At 36.2% G+C, this 22,210-nt stretch overlaps 1 long non-coding RNA gene across 3 annotated transcripts in view; it reads left to right on the forward strand.

The window, feature by feature from the left end:
- LOC105260674 overlaps positions 1–22,210 on the forward strand; it is a 328,107-nt gene that overhangs the window by 269,865 nt on the left and 36,032 nt on the right. For all 3 annotated transcript variants that reach the window (XR_006599882.1, XR_002743214.2, XR_006599883.1), the window contains one exon: positions 3,130–3,241. This is a non-coding gene — a long non-coding RNA (uncharacterized LOC105260674). The remainder of the gene's footprint in view (positions 1–3,129; positions 3,242–22,210) is intronic.

The following is a 22,210-nucleotide window of genomic DNA, read 5'->3' on the forward strand; positions in this document are numbered from 1 at the left end:
AGCTGCATAGATATAAACCATGTCTATGTTAACAACTACTCTTGCTAAAAAGCATTTTGTGCCAAAATTGTTTCATTCAAACCCACTTTTAGAGCCCAGGTACGTTTATAAAAAATACGATTAAAATACAAAAAACTTCAGTTGGCTTTACAATTCTTAAAAAAAAAGTTGGGACTATAATTCTGAGCCAATAAGTGTGAATAACTTCTATTCTCTAGAGTTATCCACAGTAATAGATTCAGTCAAAGACGGTTAATTGCTAGTATTTTATTTGACCTGACAGTATAGCCAATGTTTTTTGCTATCCAGTGTCAATGTGCCAGCACCCCCTGGTGGGCATTGTTAAAAATAAAATTTAGTTCCACTGATAAGAAAGGTTAAAGGTGTTCCCTGGTATTAGGTTTGTTGTATTGCGATGCATTTGCACAACCTGGATAGCTTTGCATGTCTGAGTGAATATTGTCAAAAGACTATTATGTGACTACAAAAACCTGAGTTAGGATGCCACCAGCTATCATTGCCCTGAAATATCTTTGTATTTAAAAAGTTTACAAGTGCATTTTTGTATTTATGTGTGTGTGTGTGTGTGTGTGTGTGTGTGTGTGTGTGTGTGTATAAAGGAATGTCAGCTATTCATTATTTGTGTTGTTCGACTAACACTGCTTACTTAGAAATGTGCTGTGTATACCTGCAGTTAACAACCAGGGCTTTGACTCTTTCCTGGGGTTATTGTAGTAGAGAAAAAAAAACAACAAAAAAACGTGATTTCTGCATGAGATTGATTTTATTTGACCTCTAATTCTCTCAATTATTAGCATTGTGATTTAGAGAAAATTACTTACCATTTTTATTTATTTTTCTTTTATTTTAAAGAAAGAGAGTGCAAGCAGACTGGAGGGACAGAGGGAGAGGGAAAGAATCCTAAGCAGGCTCCATGCCTGCTTCAGTTAAGTACAGAACCTGATGTGGGGCTTGATCCCACGACCCTGGGATCATAACCTGAGCCAAATCAAGAGTTGGAAGCTCAACCGACTGAGCCACCCAGGTACCCCACTAACTCTTTTGAACCTAATTTTCTTCATCTATAAAACAAGGGTAAAAATACACATCGACTGCTGCAAAGTAGAAATGGTCAAGCCTCTCCTGAATATTTTGGGCAGCTTTTTCCTGGAGTTTTGCAGCATCTGTACTTAACAATACACATCTTTTAAATGCATAAACACGTATGTGTTTTTATTACTAAACATCAACAATGATGTAAAAAAACTAAGGAATTCTAAGCATCAAAATGCATTATAAATGATGCTTTATGCTAAAATAAATACAAAGTAAACAGCTGGATATTTATCTTGATAGAAATATATTATACATTTTTTGGGGTTATCCAAAGGTAACTGATATAAGTTAATTATTGAGGGTTTTACAATAAATGTGTATCGATTGATAGAATGTTCAGGAGCTCTAAAAATAGCCAAATCAAGAGCTAGAGCTTATTTGTGAAATGACATTAAGCTTGGCAGGGCTTATATAAATGCTTTTCTGTGAAATTATTTATAGATGTGAAAGAAAATCCCTTTAAAATTCATTCCCGAAATATTAGACTATCTCTATATGTGTAACTAGTTCTGCAAATCCTGTCTGAATTAACAGATGATTTAAAACGTTACAGTAAAATGTAAAGTAAAATTATACAGAAGCATTTAAGAATACTGGGCAAGTTTCCTGATAGCAAGGTTTTGAGAAGGATTGTTGAATGCCCCAGAAAGTTAGAACAGAAAGATTGTGAGGCACAAAATATGCAAAGAATGCCAAACACAAAAAGTACACATGGAAAGTAAGCTCCATTTTTTTGCAGTTATGCTCTGTGCTAGCTGGAAGCTATCTGGAACCGTGTTTTGGTGAATGCACTTTAGAATTTCTTGGTTTCATGCTTTTGAAACAATCTGGTTTCTGGTTCGTTGAACAAAGTAGATCTTCTCTGACCACAATGGTCTGTGGTAAAGGTTTTCTCCAGTGGATTCCAATGCTCATTCCCATTGGCTATGTTCTTAATTTACTGTATGTGACATGGTGTATTTACATAGAAACTTCCTCTGGGCATAGACATTTTTTTTTTCTTTTAATGTCACATGTTATAGATAAGCAGGTCAGGTTTTCCAATAAATTTGCAATTGTTCTAAGGTAGAGTTTCCCAAATATGTATGGCCATAAAACCACTTGGAATGGTGTGAATAAATAGAGATTTTTTTAATTTACCCCAGAAAACTGAGTCATAATTTTCCTTTGAAAGTGCTTGGAAATCTATATTTACAGGAAACAACCAAACTTATTCTTATGTTACTTGAACATTAAGTCTCTTCTGGGGCAGCTGGGTGGCTCAGTTGGTTGAGTGTCTGACTTTGGCTTAGGTCATGATCTCGTGGTCTGTGGGTTGGAGCCCCGCATTAGGCTCTGTGCTGACAGGTCAGAGCCTGGGGCTTGCTTCAGATTCTGTCTCCATCTCTCTCTGCCCCTCCCCCACTAGTGCTCTGTCTCTCTTTCTCTCAAAAATGAATACACGTTAAAAAATTAAAACAAACAAAAAAAAAACATTAGGTCTCTTCAATTCATTTGGTTCACAACAAATTTACATAAAGGGAATGTAAGCAAAGGGAACATATAAAGCAATGTAAACATATAAAAAGATACTAGAAGTTATTTAACAAATAGTGAAATTATACTGGTCATCTCTTTCCTATAACTTTAAATATCATTGTTCATTCTTTAGGGTAATGAAACAGACTTTTTTTTGCCCCCAATTTGATGTAGGTTTTATGTAGGAAATGACAAACATAATAATTCACCTTTCTTTCTTTTATCTTATTTTATTTTTGGCTGAGAGAAAATTTCCTAGTAGAGTGAGAAATCACTAAGATGTTTGCAGTTTTGAATTTGTTAAATTTAGGTAAATGGGTATCCTGAGTCCATAAAAATAGATAGATAGATAGATAGATAGATAGATAGATAGATAGATAGATAAAGGTAGATAGAGAAAAGGTCTGTTAGCAAATGTATGAGTTTACAATTGGTATGTCACAAATTGCCATAAATTTAGTGCCTTAAAATGAAAAAAAAAACATTATCTTACAGATTTGTTGGGTCAGAATTCCGTCAGATTTTAACTGGCTCCTCTACTGAGTGTCTTATAGACTTGAAGTCAAGGGGTCAGCCAACTGAGCACCCATGTGGAGTCCTGACTAAGGTAAGATGTATTTTTAAGCTCCCTCTGGTTTTTGACAGGATTTGCTTCCCTATGGTAATAGATGATGGTCCCTACTATCTTGCTGGCTAACAACCAGGGACCACTCCATTGGCTCCTCCACGCCACTCCCAGGTCCTAGCCATATGGCCTTCTCCATCTGATATCAGCAACAGAGAATTTCTTTTATGTCATTACTTCTTACTTTTCAAATCTCTCAGGTTCCTTTTTACTACCAGCCGGAGAAATCTCTGCTCTTAAAGGGCTTGTGTGATTACATCCATCTCTCTCAAATAATCTCCATATTTAAAGTCAGTTTATTCGAGACTTGAATTATATCTGCAAAATTCCATCACAGAAATTAGGCAGAAGAGGATTTGAGAATGGACATCTTGGGATGCCATTTGACAGTTCTGTGTACCAGCAGCTAACACCCGAAGCACTTTTTTTTTCACATGCAAATAATCTGAACATATGTCACAATGTCTAGCCCTAGAGTTTTACTGGACTTTCACAGTTTGTATTAGAGTCAAAATAAAAAAAAAAAAAAATAGTTCTCAAGAACACTCAAGGATCTCAGTGCCATGTTGGATGAAGAGCCACTTCTACCCAGAGTTTTGGAAACTTTTCTGGTCAAGGATCCCTTTGAGGATCTAATAGAAGATTGGAATTGATTCCCTACCTCTCCAAATGTGTACATACATTTCAGGGCTTTTAGGATCCCAAATTAATAATTTCTGTTCTATGTAAAAGGGAAGAAAAAGTGAAATTAATCAATATATGTAAGCATCTGAGAAAGTACTATCAAAGAGGAAGTGGGAAAATAACTTAATTGGAGAAGTTTAGAAAAATAGAGGAGGAATTAGATGAAAATAATAAAAATGGAGAAAAAAATATAAATGGTAGAGTAGGTCTTTATGTGGTTGGAGGCACCAATTCATGATCCAGCACCAGAAATTACATGTTCCTACTTCAGTACATGATGGATTTAAAGTTGAGTTATTGGAAAATGTGCAGCAGTTTGAAAGCTTTTATTGACAATTTAAGCCAGCATCTTTCTGTGTTTCATTTTCCATATACAAAACATGAGATCTACTTTCTGAAACTTCTGTGATAATTGGATGATTAAATGCCTAGCATGTTGTTTGGCTCATTGGAAGTTCTTTACAAATATATATTTCCTTTTATTTTCCCAAAAGGCTAAGTGCTGGCTAGTCCTCGTCCTGGAATTTTATGATTTCTCTATCTTTCCTTTGAGTTGAATGCATATCTCCAGACGTTGCCACCCTCATACCTCCAAGATAGGTTCCACTGATTATCAGTAAAATTCACATCTTATTTTGAAGTAGTTTCTTTTACTTTTTAAGGGCTGTGAAAAAGTAGAAAATGTCATCTGGAGGACTAGGTATGGAGAAGATAGAAACTATAACAAAGAGGTTAGTCTGCAGTCACGTGTGGAGATTCTGGCAGTTGGATATCTGGCTGGGTCAGAATGAAGGCCTCTGAGGGCATATGTTACCTACTTTATAACTGAGCTCAGGGCCTTCCCTATCTGCTTTGGTCGAAAGAAATGCAACTATGTGCATGATTTAGTTACTCTTTTTCTCAACTATAGTTTGTACACTTCTTTTAGTAATTCCAAATGCATTTATTTTGCCTATTTCTTTCATTAAAAAAATAAGCAGACAAAAAGACATGAAGTTATATCTTTGGGAATTGGGGTTTAGAAAATGCTGATCAGCTAATGTTAACGTAAGACTAGACTCACTAGAGACACTAGTTCTAGTGAAACATATATTTTAATCTAGTTCTCTTAGAAGCTTTCTTTTTTTTCTCGCAACAACAGCAACAAATCCCTAAAATAAAACAAAACAAAATACTGACTTACAAAGATTATTCGAATCATTCGAATCCGTTGCCAGTTCCTAATGACTATGTCACCTTTGGGACAGACATTGTAGTTAGCTGAATCTGTACTCACAATTTTTTTTTTAAAGGAGAAAACAAAAGACTGCATTTAGCCTAACAAGAGACGATCTATTGAGAGAGAAAAATGAGTTAAATCTTCCTTTATTTGCAAATGAGTTTATGTGTCCATTTGGAGACTCTCCTTTTTTTTTCTTCTGTTCCTACCTTACCACTTAATGTGTAGCTGTAATTTATCACACCCTCATGACCCAAAGGAATTACGACACTTTGGGAAGTACCTGAACCAAACACAGAAGACAGCTTGTTCATCTGAAAGAATCACAGGATCTGGTTCTCTGTAAAACACTTGGGCTCTAAGTGATGAATTTTCTCATTATGACCAACTGAAATAAAATAGAATATCATGTGGAATGAAAACAGGGGAATGTGCTGCAGAAGTAGATCAGATATCCTCAGTGGATGGCTAGTGGCTGCCACCTCCAAGGTCTACACAGGAAGATTTTCTTTCTTTCTCCCAAGACATAAAATGGCAGGCCCAGGATGTGTGTTAATACGTAACAGTGATTATCTTACTTCATTGCTCTGCGGCAAATGCATGCCTGGTTTGTGGAAAGTTGAAAATTAAATACAGACATCAGAAGGATGGGGGTGGAAGGGATTTGTTAGGTGTTTGCACTGAGATACTAAAGAACTCCCATTAAGTTACATGTTGTAATAATTAAAACACTGCTTTGAATTGGTTACAAAACTTAAGCAGATCCAGAGAAACTACAGGGGGAATTAAGACCTAATTACATTAAAGTACTGAAGATCAATTTCTCATGGGTTGGTAGCTTCATGTTATTGTTTCTTTAAAACAGGAAGGCAAATATTATAAGGAAATATCAAAGGACGCTTTTTCCAGGGCTCTGCATTATTCATTAGTATTAAGCATTTTTGTAATAGAGTTTAATTTAGTTAGCTTATCTTTATTTTAGTAATACATACTGTACCCACTGTGAAGTTTGCTGCTCTTAACAACACAATGCCAAAAGACGTTTATTTATTTAAAACATCAGTGTAGAAGTGTGCACGACTGGATTTCAAAACTGTATTTTCCAACTCTGAATGGAGATGATATGCGTGTATGAGGAGTAAAATTCAATCAGTAAGCATTTATTTTTATCCTTTTATTTTCTCCCCGAGGAATAACACTGATATTTGATTAGATCAACCATGTTAGCGACCCCCATGCTTCAAAATGAAGAGAACTTTCAGTTAACATCCTTGTGGGTCTGGGTTGATTTCTCCTACACGGGAGAGGAAGACAGTGTGAGGCTGACCCCCATGCCGAGCCCCACATTAGCACTTACATATTGTGACATTATTTAGTGTGCTGTCATGCTCTGGAATTTCTTCCATCCTGTGCATCTTTACTCTTCCTCTAAAATGTTGATCCTACTTTGTCACATAAGAGAGCCAAGGCTTGAGAGTATTTTCTAGAACGATCTGCATTTGTGGCAACTATGACATTTGCATCCGGGCTTTCAACTAGAGGTAATATTATGGAGAAAGGCTCCAACTGCTTACTGCATTGAACAGAAACTCATTGGCCTGTTGAACAGAACCTACATTGTCATGGGCTCCAAGCTAGTGACTGAGCAAGCCAAGAATATTATGGCAAGCTTGTTCCTGAAACACCTGATATACCTCAGATGGCCCCGTAGGTCAAGAACTCCTTGATGGCCTTGCCACACCTTCCTTAGTTCGCCATCCACTAGGAGTTCACATCTCTCTTTCCCTCTCTTCTTCACTCAGCGTCAGACCTACCCTAAGGTGTGACTGTCGTCCCAATGTTCCACAGCTCTTCTTTATTTCCTTTTCCAGAGGTTTCTCCAAACAAAATCACTGTATGTCGGATGTAACTTAAAGTCTTTCTCAGAGAAATTGTACTATCATGATCTTTTATTTCATGTTAATACGATACTATTATTTATAGGGCAGAGAGAAAGAAAACAGGAATATTTTCAGGATTTTTTTATAGAGTCACTGAATATTTACAGAATTGTGTATCTGCACAAACATAAATGCGCCTAATTATGGAAATAAGATTGAGAACGTCCAGTTTTACCTTAGAGTGCCAAATCCTTATTGTGATAGCTTATTTAAAATTAGGAGTGTTTGTGGGTGTCTGGGTGGCTCAGTCAGCTGAGCCACCAACTCTTGATTTGGCCCAGGTCATGATCCCAGGGTCATGGGATGGAACCCAGTGTTGGGCTCCGCTCTGAACCATGGAGCCTGCTTGAGATTCTCTCTTTCTCTCCCTGTCTCTTTCTTTCCCTCTCTCTCTCTGCTGCTTGCCTCTCTCCCTCATACATGCTCTCTCTCTGTCTCTCTCTAAAATAAAAAATAAATAAAAAATAAAATTATCAGTTGTTTGTCTCCTACATATCAGACTTAATTAAGCCTGATCTTTTAAGCTATCTAAACATGCTTTCTGGTATGTTTAAAGGAGCATTGAATTTAAAGTTTATATCTGAGTTTACAAACAAGGCATGGGTGAGTTGAGTTCCATTATACATCCAGCCTATTCTAATTGTGTTATTTGTTGTGACTTTTCTTTTGTTTACCTGCAACTCAGCAGCCAACCTTCACCAAAGCAAAGGTAACAAAACCCACTAACATAAGAGTTAGAACCATCCCCATTTAATAGGCTTTATTGATATCACTCTGCTCTTCATATAGAAAAACAAAGGTTTTCAGAGTAATGTGGAAAATATGTTTTCCTGCTGAATACTATACAAAATGGTAAGCAAGAGGGAAAAATAGCTTTCAAACTTATTTTACAGGTAAAACTACATTTATAAATATAATTTTATAATGATCAATCCCAAGAGTTACTTAAATAAATTGACTTAAAATATCAGGTAACTCAGAAGCACCTGGGTGGCTCAGTGGGTTAACTGTACAACTTCGGCTCAGGTCATGATCTCACAGTTCATGAGTTCTTTAACTCACTGAATTAAGTTGATTTCATGGAACTGTGGAAACAGCTTAGACTCTCTTTTAGTGCTTTGCAAAGTTGTGTTATCTTTTTCGGGTTAGGTCACTTCACATAGAAAAGAGTGCACCCTTGACCTCCCCAAGTGCATATTTCTTTAATTAGGACAATTTTTTTGATACTTAATAATTAAATATTGAGTTTTATACCCAGCATACACGCACATGTACACACTGTTACCGACAGTGGCCTTGATCAATGTGTGCATGTGGTTGGGAAAATGTATGCATCATTAACAATGCTTCCCACACTGAACATATTACATTTGTGGTTGCAGGAACCGTTTGAAGAACCTGTTGTAATTTGCTCTTGTCTTTCTCTGTTTGGTGTAAAATTTTACCCAGAATGAACTAATCTATACGGAGGTCAAGGCTACCTTGAATAGGGAATTCTGCTCTGTTACAATGTAGGGCATGCCAGCTACTGGAGGTAGAGAGAGAGTGCTGGCAGGTTTGTTCCATTATTGTTGATCATAATCTATCATTTAAACTGCAGTAGGATTTATTGGGAGAATTGATAAAATAATACAAAACAATTTTGCTAAAGTATAGCATGGGCAGATAGAAATGGACATTGAGGGGAAGGGCAAAAATAATATGATGCTCTCACATTTTGAGAAACTAAAATACGGTTAAAACTCATGAGTCTTTAGTTGTTAAACCATGCATTCAGTGAATGCGCAACGGAAGTTAGATGTAGTGTTGATGTTGTGTTATGATTATATTTTTGAGTCTTCTGAACTTCTTAGTTAATAGACAGACATTGAAACACTGCTATTTATTGGTGCTTTCTGGCAATGACTCCATGCTGTTTCCACCTTCTAAGCCCTCACAAATTCACTGTAAAGATTTACATTCATAACAAATATGGAACCCTGGAGGGAAAGTTGTAGCTATGAAATTTACCTCTCAAACCCATAACATATCTTTGGCAAGGAAATAAGTTACATTAAATTTCCCCCCAAACCCTCCTCACCTTTGAGAAAAATAATGTCCTTAATTCTACCAAAGCACTAGAAAATCTAGGACAAGTCCAAGAATCTGCCAGGAGGGGAAAACTACCAGGTGTTTAAATGGCAAACATCCATGGGATACAGTTGAATGCATAAAGATGAATGGGGATGAAACATTTAGTTTGAAATGAATTCAAGTGAAAATTAAGCCAGACTATGACTGAAGTATAATTTAATCTGTTCATTTTGCTCTAGTTAACCCCCACATATAAAAATATGCACTGAGAAAACAGGAACATGGTATAATATATATTGTAAAAACATATGGTAAGTATCCAAAGAGAAGTGTCAACCTCAAAACCAAGCAAACATAGTGCTCCCACTGGACACAAATTAAACCTGGGAAGCCTGTTAAGTGCATAGCCAGGAAAAATACGACATATATTATAGGAAATAGGAAAGATAAACCAAAATAGGGAAAGATAAAACAAAGTTGCCAAACCTCACAAGACACTTTACCAATGTGGGTCTCTTTTTTACAGATAGGTAATCATATCTGTAATGGAAAACTACAAACTAAGCGTTGCATGGAATAAAATACTCTTCAGTTTTATTTCTTTGTTTTCTTTCAATTTTGTAAGGAAACAAATTATGAATAGAAGATGATTGGAGCTGAGATAGGAGAAAAGAACAAATCCCTTCACAGATGACGCCTATAGAAACATTTTTTTTTGTCTTTAGTGGCAAATTACTGGGGTGCTATTTATCTTCGATTTTTGAAAGTTATAATTTCAAGTATTTTCCTCTATGTCAGAATTTCAGATTTGGTACATAGCAAATTCAGTATTTGCTGCTTTCTGATATTACATATGTATTTTGTTCTATATAATTATAAATAAATAACATACATAAATATAAATAAAGAGAGAGAGAAAGAGAGTTGGCTCCAGAAAGAGTTGAGTTCATCTGAATTTGAAACGTTGAGTGTAAGGCAGTCTGGCAAGTAGAATTTGTTCCTCTTCCATAGGACTTCAGTCTTATTTTTTCTTCAGACTTTCTACTGATTGGATAAGGCCCACCTATATTATGGAGAGCAATATGCTTTACTCAAGGTCTACTGATTGAAATGTTACGCTCACCTAAAAACAACCACATCATAGCAACATCTAGACGGGCATCTCACCAAATAACTGGGCACCATATCTTAGCCAAATTGATACACAAAGATGACCATCATGGTTAAATAAGGATCAGATTTAACAATGTAAGAGGAATAATCTAGAAAACTAAACACCATTGAAAGCTTGTCACCTTAAGTCCATAAGGTATAGATAGAAAAACTAGCCGTCTGTAGCAGGGATAATTAACATTAGCAAATATTTACAGTCCCTGACTTATGAGGACTCAACTTGTGGGTTTTCAACTTCACAATGGTGGGAAAGCTGCACATGTTCGGTATAAACTGTGCTGTGAATTTTGGAGTTTTATGCTGGTCCGGGGCTAGTGATATGCAGCACAATGCTCTTACATTGCCAGGAAATACCAGCAAGCCACAGCTTTGCAGTCAGCCACGGGATCATGACATACGATACACTTACATCCACTGCGCACCCATAGGACCATTCTGCTTTTCACTTCCAGTACTGTATTCAATAAATACGATCTGAGACATCCAATACTTTATTCTAAAATGGGCTTGGTTGGATGATTTTTCTTAACTGTAGGCTAATACGTGTTTTGATCACGTTTAAGGTAGGCTAGCCTAAGCCATGCTGTCCAATTGTTTCGGCGTATTTATTGCATTTTCAACTTAAAACGGGTTTGTCAGGACATAAGTCCTTATTAGTTGAGGAAGATCTGTGTTTGCTTCTTGGGCTTCCAAATTTCCCAGGCAGTGTCCACGAGTACAGGCCGATAGATTCCGTTTGTCAGTTTGAGATTGAAATCATTAAGAGCGGGCGTGTGTTCTCCATTTCTTTGCTATTACAAAATGGAGGGAGGGTGTCTTAGCTAGGTAAAATTATATAAAAAGAAGCAAACTCACATGTTTTTTTTTTTTTTCAAGCTAGCCAGATACCAGGGATTTCTGTTATATTGGTTAGGATCGTAGCATACATTTCATATAAAAAGAATTCATTCTCATTATAAAAGACATGCTCTTTGTTGACATTTTTTTTAAAAAAGAAATATAAAGAAAATTAAGCTTAGATGAGCATTACCTAAATCTTAGTGCATTTGCTTCTAATATTTGAATCTCTATACTTAATTTAAAATGGTTGTTATTAACTATGACACACTCACAAAGACTACACATATGACACTAGAAAACACACACACACGTAAGTTGTGTCCTTACATTGAAAGAACATTGTTTCTTGCCCTGAATTTCATATCATTAAAACTCTTCAGAAGTAAAATTAGATGATCATGGTAGATGTCCATAGGAAAGCCTAAACCCCAATGATTTTATATGTATGTTGTTTCCAATGTTATTGTAATTGTAAAATTATCTGGAAGAAACATGCATATCATTGGCAAGATCCTATTACCAATCTAGCCCTTTAATACCCAGAATGTCACTGTTGCCCCTCTTAGCTTTCCAACCTTATAGTTAAGGATGCTACAGACACTTCTATGGATTTCAAACTATTTTTTAAAAATGTGAGCAATTATGTATAGTTGTATTCTGCAATTGCAAAAATGGATACATTAATTTTATGTTTAATAACACTTAATGGGTTTTTTAATTTTTTTTTACATTTATTTATTTTTGAGAAACAGAGTGAGACAAAGCATGAGTAGGGGAGGGGCAGAGAGAGAAGGAGACACAGAATCTGAAGCAGGCTCCGGGGTCTGAGCAAGTGGTCAGCACAGAGCCTGAGGCGGGGCTCAAACCCACAAACTGTGAGATCATGACCTGAGCCGAAGTCGGACGCTCAACCGACCAAGCCACCTAGGCGCCCCTGACATTTATGGTTTTTAAAACATTATATGACTAAATAAAAATCCGTATTGTACAAGTTCAGTATTAATATATTTTTATTTTTTTTAAATTTTTTTTTCAACGTTTTGTATTTATTTTTGGGACAGAGAGAGACAGAGCATGAACGGGGGAGGGGCAGAGAGAGAGGGAGACACAGAATCGGAAACAGGCTTCAGGCTCTGAGCCATCAGCCCAGAGCCCGATGCGGGGCTCGAACTCACGGACCGCGAGATCGTGACCTGGCTGAAGTCGGACGCTTAACCGACTGCGCCACCCAGGCACCCCAGTATTAATATTAATATAATTAGTATTAATATATTTTTAAAGACTTCAACATGAATAGTTTATTTTAGCCAGATCTTACATATTCAAGAAAGTTTTTCAATTATAATGGGAAATAGAAAGCTACACCTTTACCTGCGATTTAGTTTCTGCTTTTTAGCCAGAAAAACAAAATAATAGAAAAAGCATATCTTTCAAAGCAGATTGGCAATAAATATCAAATTGATGACACATTCATTTTCCTATGGTATCAAATAGATTTCACCACATCAACATTTTCCATAATTTCCTGTTTTCTTGAAAATTTATTTTTCTTCGTTTGCAATATTGTACTTGATGACAGTATTTCTTTTCTCCATGAACTGATATATTGGAATTTTACAAATTTCATTTTAAGATCTTCCTATTTAGACTTAAACATTTTACATCATATTTTATTTCAAAATCCAAATATTTTATTATTTTGAGAACAAAATTAATTTCCAGAATGTTGACATTCTCACGAAAATTTCTCCTTTAGCAATCAATCATATTACTAAAAATCTGAGAGAGATTTATGGTAGGTTTTTTATATGCACATAGTTTTTTAGGAAAAGTGCTCATTTTTAAAGCTATTCATATTTACTGGTATGCGTGTCAATGTTTCTTAAATTTTCAAATACAAACGTAACTAAAAATCATAATTGTGTATCTGTGAAATTATTTTCTTCAAATATGGTTCAATGAAGCCGAAAGTTGTTGAAATACATCCTTTAAAAAAAAATGATTCCATGAACTGTTGTGTCACAATTTAAAATTTCAGTATGTAAATGTCACTGGCTCTTTTCCAAGCACATGATAATTCACTTTAATAACAAAGCTTTTGCTTGGATGGTTGAAATCTTCTACTTGATACAATAACAGAAACATAAGATGAAAATTAAATAATCAGAGAGGCCAGTATTAAATTTAAAAATTAAATGAAAATTTCCAGTTAAATCTCAAAATGTAATTATTAAAACCAAATTCCCTTGAAGATGCAGAAGTTTGGGGCACCTGATTGGCTCAGTCAGTTAAGCTACACACTCTTCATTTTGGTTCAGGTGGTGATCTCAGGGTTCGTGACACAGAGCCCTACATAGGGCTCTGCACTGACAGTGCCCGGAGCTTGCTTCTGATTCTCTCTCTTCCTCTGTCTCTCTGCCCCTCCCCCGCTCATGTTTGCTTTCTCAAATAAATAAGCTTAAAAAAATTCTTTAAAAAAAATTGTCAGACCAAAAATTACAGTTGGATTCACAGATAACTGAAGTGTCATATTTGCTTCAAGTTTACTTATTTGGATTCCACATACGCAGCATATTTAGCATATATAAACACTATATTTCAAAGTGTGTGATATGGCATTGTTAGTTGCAAATATAAGTACAGATTGGTCATCATTTGATGTGTTCTATCTTATATCTTACTTGCCGGGAGTAAATTTAAGATATCTTTATTATATGATTAAAATAAAAAATAACTAAATGTTATATATTCAACCATTTAATAATTTGGTTATAAATGGAGTATCAAAGTGATTTAGGTAAATAAACTCTTAAGGAAAAAAAAGTAATTCCAGCTGGTACTCATTTGTCCTTTACCTTTAAAATATCAAGTATGAGCTCTGTGACCATCATGGAGGCTGCTGTTCTTTTTTCTTTTTTAAAAGAAAACTCAATAAGTTTTTTTTTAATGTTTCTTATTTATTTTTGATGGGGGTAGGGGCAGAGAGAAAGAGGAGGACAGAGGATCCCGACCAGGCTCTGTGCTGACAAAGGATCCCAAGCAGCCTCCTGGGGCTAGAAGTCACCAACCAGGAGATCATGACCTGAGCCAAAGGCAGTCGCTTAACCAACTGAGCCACCCAGGTGCCCTGAGGCTGCTTAGCCTTGAATATGGCTTCTTAGCCTCATCTTCACTAGCCACAAAAATCAGCCCTCTCTGATGTTTAATTTGAAGGTGAGGGGTGAGCAACCAAGGGGTTGCTCAGAGGTTAAGCATCCGACTTTGGCTCAGGTCATGATCTCTGGGTCCATGGGTTCAAGCCCCACGTCGGATTCTGTGCTGACAGCTCAGAGCCTGGATCCTGCTTTAGATTCTGTGACTCCCTCTCTCTCGGCCCCTTCCCCATTCACACTCTGTCTTAAAAATACAATGAAATAGGGGCGCCTGGGTGGCGCAGTCGGTTAAGCGTCCGACTTCAGCCAGGTCACGATCTCGCGTGTCCCTGAGTTCGAGCCCCGCGTCGGGCTCTGGGCTGATGGCTCAGAGCCTGGAGCCTGTTTCCGATTCTGTGTCTCCCTCTCTCTCTGCCCCTCCCCCGTTCATGCTCTGTCTCTCTCTGTCCCAAAAATAAAATAAACGTTGAAGAAAAAAAAAATTAAAAAAAAATACAATGAAATAAAAATAAAAAAACAATTGAAGGTGAAATAGCACATCTGCTCTGAGCTTTCTGCATCTGTAGACCCTTTTCCACCTAAAAATTGACATGCTTTGTAGTTAGGAAAAATATGTATTATTATTCCCTCAATTGTTCTACTGAATCATGTGAGAAGCAGGTAGGAGATTTTCGTTGTCTTTGAAGGCTCAATAAACAGATTTGAAAATGGCCATAAGGCAAATCTTCAAACCGTACACAATATTCTCACCAAGAAATCACACTTCTAAATATTTTAACTATCTGGGGTGTTCCTTTCTCAGTATATGATGACATCTCTATTAGCATAAGCTGTAATTTGTGCATGCATTAACAATAATATATATATATATATATATATATATATATATATATATCCACTTTTTTTTAGCTAATTAAACTTTTACTGTCTTTGGCTATTGACTAATAAAGCACAAGCATCTGAAAATGCTACAAGTAAGGACCCCTCAAAGGTCACCGTGGAGCTTTGTGTCATGGAGATTTTACACATGTTCACCTCTGTACAAATGGTGGAAATACACATGTAGAATTTTCCCAGGAAAAGGCTATTGAAGTAAATTATATTTTGCTAGGTGAGGGACATAATGTGACACTTTATAATTAGCTGAATAGAGAGGGAGAGAGATGATTATGATAGAGAGATGTTCAGTGAATGGGCTCAGATGAAGAATGCCTTGTGTGCCAGCTCTCACACTCGTACCTGACCTTGAACACACTGCTTACCCTGCTTTTTATAAAAATAGGACTCAAAAACCTCTGAGGTGATGATTGCAAAAGTGATCTAATACCAGTGACTCAAATGGCACATCTTTGTTTAAGTAACCTTAATGCAGTTTGACACATCCTTTAAAACAAATGGGAAAAAGTAAGATAATGAAATTCTTACTTGCAGTTATAATCTACTTGTCTATTTATCTAACTATTTTCTTAAGAAAACAGTATATTTGACGCAGGCTTATAAATAGTTGCACCAGTATTTTGAAGCATCTTTGATATATATTTTTCTCTAATAGATGATATTCTTTTAAAGCTTTGGTAGTGTAATTGAAAGGTCTCTGGCATTGGAGAAAGAAACGCATGATTTTGAGTCCCCATTCTGGCACTTTCCATCTGTCTGCCTTTGGGCAAGTCTATGATATCTGGTTTCCTCATCTCTCAATTTTATTGTAAAGACAAAGTGAGGTAATATTCATCACAGGTACATGCAGAATGTGAAGCTCTATTCAAGCATGAATTCTTTTCATCCTGTTTTCATGGAAAAGAGGAAAAGTTTCAATTATACTATGGGTTTTAAATTAAACTATAAACTTGATCACATTCCCTACTAGCCTTTGGCCACTCCCCCCGCCCAATCAACCGGTATTTCTCATGTGAGAGGTTGAGGGGAAAAGAAACCTGCATATTTTTTACATGGCCTTTTCATTTAAGGGTAACAGACAGTTATTTCAGATCATAGTCTCCTTGGCTTTTCACAATACAGCATGCTTCCATTTGAACTTGGCTTACCGCCTCAGTATTACTGGTCCTTAATGTGTTGTTTTGCTTCTTAAATAAAACTGATCTGTGACAAAGAGCTGATTTTATAATTAAAACAAACAAAAGACAAAGAAAAAAAAAAGAAAGAAGGAAGACAGAAAGTAAAAAGGAAAGAAAGAAGGAAAAGGAAAAGCAGAAACCATTGAATCTTGATCTATGGGACTCATACGGGATGTGTCATAAAATAAGACACAAAGTTGTCTTTAACTGTGCTTGAGCACTGTTTTAATGTCCCAAAACTGTAAGCAGAGAAACAAATATATATATATATGTATATATATGTATATATATATATACATATATATATGTATATATATGTGTGTGTACATATATATGTGTGTGTATATATATGTGTGTATATATGTATATATATATGTATATATGTATATACACATACACACACACACACACACACATGTATATATGTGTGTGTGTGTGTGTGTGTGTGTGTGTGTGTGTGTGTGTATAACGGCACACATATACACACATTTGACAGACTTTGACCAAGGGGGAAAAACAACTCTGAAACAGATGTTTCTTTTCCCCCTTTTGAACAAACATTTTCCTGAAATTCTTCACACCAGATTTTACTAATTAATCTGGAAAAGGGAGTGACGGGTGCTGCTGATGCTAATCACAGGAAACAGACACCCAACTGCAGTCCATTCTTCCTGTCTTTGACAGCAGCAGCTGGCTTCTTGGCAGGCTCTGTCAACCTCTGCATTGATGTCCCAGGAGCCGCCTCAGGTCTGTCAGTTTCCCGGGACATCGCCATTAGGCTGAGGCTCACCATAATCATTTTATTTTGTTGTTCATCACACTGGGTCTCGAGGAAATTCTTTCTTCGGTTTCTGGGATCATCGAAGTGTTGTATGTAAGGTCAACCCAACCATGTGTTTCTGTAATCGGAGATGCCCACATAAGTGTTTTACTTCTTAAGGCTAAATTTCCTTTTGAATATATGGTGAATTTTAGCCTAGAAGGAATGACCAAGTGGAGGAGAGTCAAATACTTCTCAAAGCAAAGCAAGAAACTATTTAGAGCATCATAGGGGTATATCATTGGTTCACTAATACAAAACCAAGCCAAGGAAGGTTAGAAGGAAAGTGAAGAAGTACTCCTAAATTAATTCTCAGTACTGGATTGCTTTGTTAGGGAAAAGGAGAACAGCCCCAAAGTGGAATCAGACTCAACTGATCAAGAGTCAAAAATCTAGTACTGAGGAGGGGAGCCTGGATGGCTCAGTTAAGCAACCAACTCTTGATTTTGGCTCTGGTCATAATCCCAAGTGGGATCAATCCCCTCATCGGGCTCCACACTGGGTGTGCAGGCTGCTTAAGATTCTGCCTCTCTCGGGGCTCCTGAGTGGCTCAGTCGATTGAACTTCTGGCTCTGGTTTTCAGCACAGGTCATAATCTCATGGTTTTGTGCATTCGAGCCCCATGTCTGGCTCTGTGCTGGCAGTGTGAAACCTGGTTGGGATGGTCTCTTCCTCCCCCTCTCTCTGCCCCTCTCCCACTTGTGCTATCTCTGACTCTTTCAAACTAAATAAATAAACTTAAAAAAAAAAAAGATTATGTTTCTCCCTCTCCTTCTGCCCTACCCCGCTCGCGTGCTCTCTCCCTCAAAAATTAAACCAATTTTTTTAAATCTAGTACAGAGAAGAAATAGGAACATAAAATGGCTTTCTCCCCTTAATTTCATAATTTGTACATTATAATTTAATTTAATATAATTATGGAATTTCAGAATCTTTCCAGTGGCAAGCTACATGTGGCAAGTTAGGCTGTAAGATATTAGTAGGAATCGTCTTGAGAAGCTTGTGCTTGCTATGTATTTGATGTCATATGTTTAATTGATATTATTTAATGACCAGAGCCCTACTGGTGCTCTCTGGTAAGAAAAATAGATGACTTAAAGGGTAATTAGCTATTAAAAATCTGAATATTCTCATATCAAAGAAGGTTTTAGTTCTAACTTTAAAATGTGGAAATGCTTTTTACAAGAAATTATTTTTTGTCTTTTTAATAATAAAACACATATATTTCATATTATACAATATTCACACTATATTTTAAGGCATAAAAATAAAATTGTCTTTCATCTTCTTTTCCTCACACAGTCCTTCCAAAGAGACATCTCCAGTTAATGGACTAGTCAATATCCTTTCTATCCATTTACATGTGTGCATTTTACACAAAGAATTCATTTATTTAAAGCGTACATAGGATCATGATCCATATGTTCTGAGACTTGATTTTATGTTGAACAACATATTCTGGAAATGTTTCAATGTCAATTCACAAAGAATTCATTATGTTTAATGATTGCATGGTATTCTATATAATGAGGATCCTAAAATATATAATATACAAGTCCCATCTTTTTTTTAACAATTTTTTTAATGTTTATTTTTGAGAGAGAGAAAGACCACGAGTGGGAGAGGGGCAGAGACAGACAGACAGACAGATAGACAGACAGAATCTGAAGTAAGCTCCAGGCTCTGAGCTGTCAGCACAGAGCCTGAAGCAGGGCTTGAAACCACGAACCTTGAGATCATGACCTGACTGAAGTTGGATACTTAACCAACTGAGTCATTCAGGTGCCCCTACAATTCCTGTCTTGTTAGACACTTAGGTTGTTTTCAATATTTCAAAATTATGAGGCAATATCACAATAAACCTCATATTTATATTATCATGCATGTGTGAAAATATTTATCAAGGATAATATTGTAGAGATGAAGTTTCTGAATTAAGGATAGAGTCATTTAAATTTTTGGTGTATATATTACAAAACTGGTTCATTAGCTTTTTCTAACATATACTCTATTAATAATAGAAGACAATTGTTATTTTCTCACATCATTTTTCAACCATTTAAATTTTTGGTTTATCTAATATATCTCAATATGGCTTTTAATATATATTTTCCTGATTCTGAGCAAAGATATATGTATTTTAATTTTTTTTTAATTTTTTTTTTCAACGTTTATTTATTTTTGGGACAGAGAGAGACAGAGCATGAACGGGGGAGGGGCAGAGAGAGAGGGAGACACAGAATCGGAAACAGGCTCCAGGCTCTGAGCCATCAGCCCAGAGCCCGACGCGGGGCTCGAACTCAGGGACCATGAGATCGTGACCTGGCTGAAGTCGGACGCTTAACCGACTGCGCCACCCAGGCGCCCCCTTGTATTTTAATTTTTTGTCATTTATATTTATTTGACTGAATTGACTGATTAAACCATATTCATTTTTGTTAGAATATATGTAATTTTCTTAGTTATATATTTGAAAGCTATATATTCTACATATTAATTCTTTGTTTATTAAATATGGTACACATTTTTTCAAACTGTAACTTATATTTTAATGTTTTAGTAGTTCAATTTATCATAATGAATTTTTTTTTCAACGTTTATTTATTTTTGGGACAGAGAGAGACAGAGCATGAACAGGGGAGGGGCAGAGAGAGAGGGAGACACAGAATCAGAAGCAGGCTCCAGGCTCCGAGCCATCAGACCAGAGCCTGACGCGGGGCTCGAACTCACGGACCGTGAGATTGTGACCTGGCTGAAGTCGGACGCTTAACCGACTGCGCCACCCAGGCGCCCCTCATAATGAAATTTTATATTTTGTCATAGTCAAATCTGTTGGTTTATTTCTTTATGGAATCCTTTATGGATTTTGGATTTGTTTCTTTTTAGGAAGAATTTTTATAATTCACAGTTACCTAAACTTTTATTTCACATTTTCTTTAATAATTGTTTTGTTTTTAGTTCTTTTATTTATTTTTTATTTTTTTAAAGTTTGTTTATTTTTGAGAGAGAGACAGAGACAGAGCATGAGGGGAGGGGGGCAGAGAGACAGAAGGAGACACAGAATCCGAAGCAGGCTCCAGGCCCTGAGCTCTCAGCACAGAGCCCAACGTGGGACTTGAACTCACCAACGGCGAGATCATGACCTGAGCCTAAGTTGGAGGCTTAATCGACTGAGTCACCCAGGTGCCCCAGTTCTTTAAACCATTAGGTATTGGTTGTTGTGTATGACATGGGGTATGGTTCTAACTCAATTTTTTCCTTCATTATAGCCAATGTTTTCACTAATTATTGCCTAGCCAAAAATTTCTCAAATTATTTTTGAAATTCTCCCATAAAGTAAATCCCCTTAAACAAATTGATTGGTTTACTTTATTGTTTATTAGTATTGCTGAACCCCCAAACTATAAACACTATAATTTTGTAAAAGTATCTAGTTCGTAAATTATTTAAATAAGATATTTTAGAGGCCCTGAATGGCTCAGTTGGTTGAGCGCCCAACGTTGGCTCAGGTCGTGATCTCAGGGTTTGTGAATTCTAGCCCCACGTTGGGCTCTGTCCTGACAGCTCAGAGCCTGGATCCTGCTTCGGATTCTGCGTCTCCCTTTCTCTCTGCCCCTTCCCAGCTCTGTCTCTCCTTCTCAAAAATAAAACAAAAACATAAAATATTAAATAAGATATTGTTTTTATTATGATAAATTATAAAAAATATATTATACTCTTATATCATTAAAAAAAACATGAATTTTGAGACAAATTCCATTATTTCAACCAAAATGCTGAAATTAGAGATGCTGCAGAAGACATAGCAAATTAAAATCAGTTTTGTTTTCTTTCGTCATTACGCTGAATCATGTCTAGCAAGCCAAGGAAAGCATCGATATATCCTGAATGAATCTGAGTAATACGAATGTCAGTCTGCTGGCTTTCTGGCATTTTCTGTTCAAAAGAATACAGTTTCCTCAATTGCCATATTTAAAGCTAAGTACACTGAACAGTTTATGGGTCTTTTGTGAATGATTTACAAATTAACTGTTGAGCCAGACAACTATTGTCATTTCATCAATGATTAAATTTCTCTTAGGGTAACTCTTGACTGAGAAGAAACTTCAGTGGATATTATTCATGTGTGTAATTATGCCAGAGAGACATCCAAAATACATCCTCACTTATCACACCCCATTAATAGTAAAAAGAAAACAAAGTGTTTAAATAAATTTCCTTATTCTTCTTAGAGTACGCGGTTTGAAATAATATATATTTATTGGGATAATTTTGTTATATCAATCAAATACTAAACAGGATATGTTGGGGATATTTTTATTCATTTTTTTCATTCGCTGTCGCATTCCTTTGAAATGCATTACCTGAACACCTAATATGAGAGAAAAATGCAATCAGATAGTAATCATGATTAACGGATAATTATGCACATTTGCATGGAGAAGAAAATAATCCTAAAAAGATCACTATTTAATGTTAGAGTATTTCTTAGCGGTGTAAAAGAGGCTTGGGACACTTAAACTCTCAACATAAACTACTGCTCTGGTAGCCCAAGGGAAATCCTGTGGAAAAGGTCCCAGGTAATAAAGACTTTAGAAAAAAGTAATGAGAAGTTAGGACAAGGGCACACTTAGTTGGTAATTGGATATGAAGAGATATACCCAAAGAACAGAGTGTGTGTCACACCCAGAAGTGTAATTTTATGTACAGAAATACCTTGTTTTCTTGTACTTCACTTTATTGTGCTTTACATATATTATATTTTTTTACAAATTGAATGTTTGTGGCAACTTCATGTGTGGCCAATCTAGATCTGCCATTTTTCCAAGAGTTTTCTCACTTTGTGTCTCTGCATCACATTTTGGTAATTCTCACAATATGTCTTTTTTATCATCATTTTTGTTACAGTGACCTGTGATCAGTGATTATTCATATTATCTACTGCGATTTTGGGGGGACACCATGAGCTGCGTCC

This window comes from Felis catus, chromosome B3 (genome assembly GCF_018350175.1).
Source record: "Felis catus isolate Fca126 chromosome B3, F.catus_Fca126_mat1.0, whole genome shotgun sequence".
In the NCBI taxonomy this organism is placed as follows: domain Eukaryota; kingdom Metazoa; phylum Chordata; class Mammalia; order Carnivora; family Felidae; genus Felis; species Felis catus.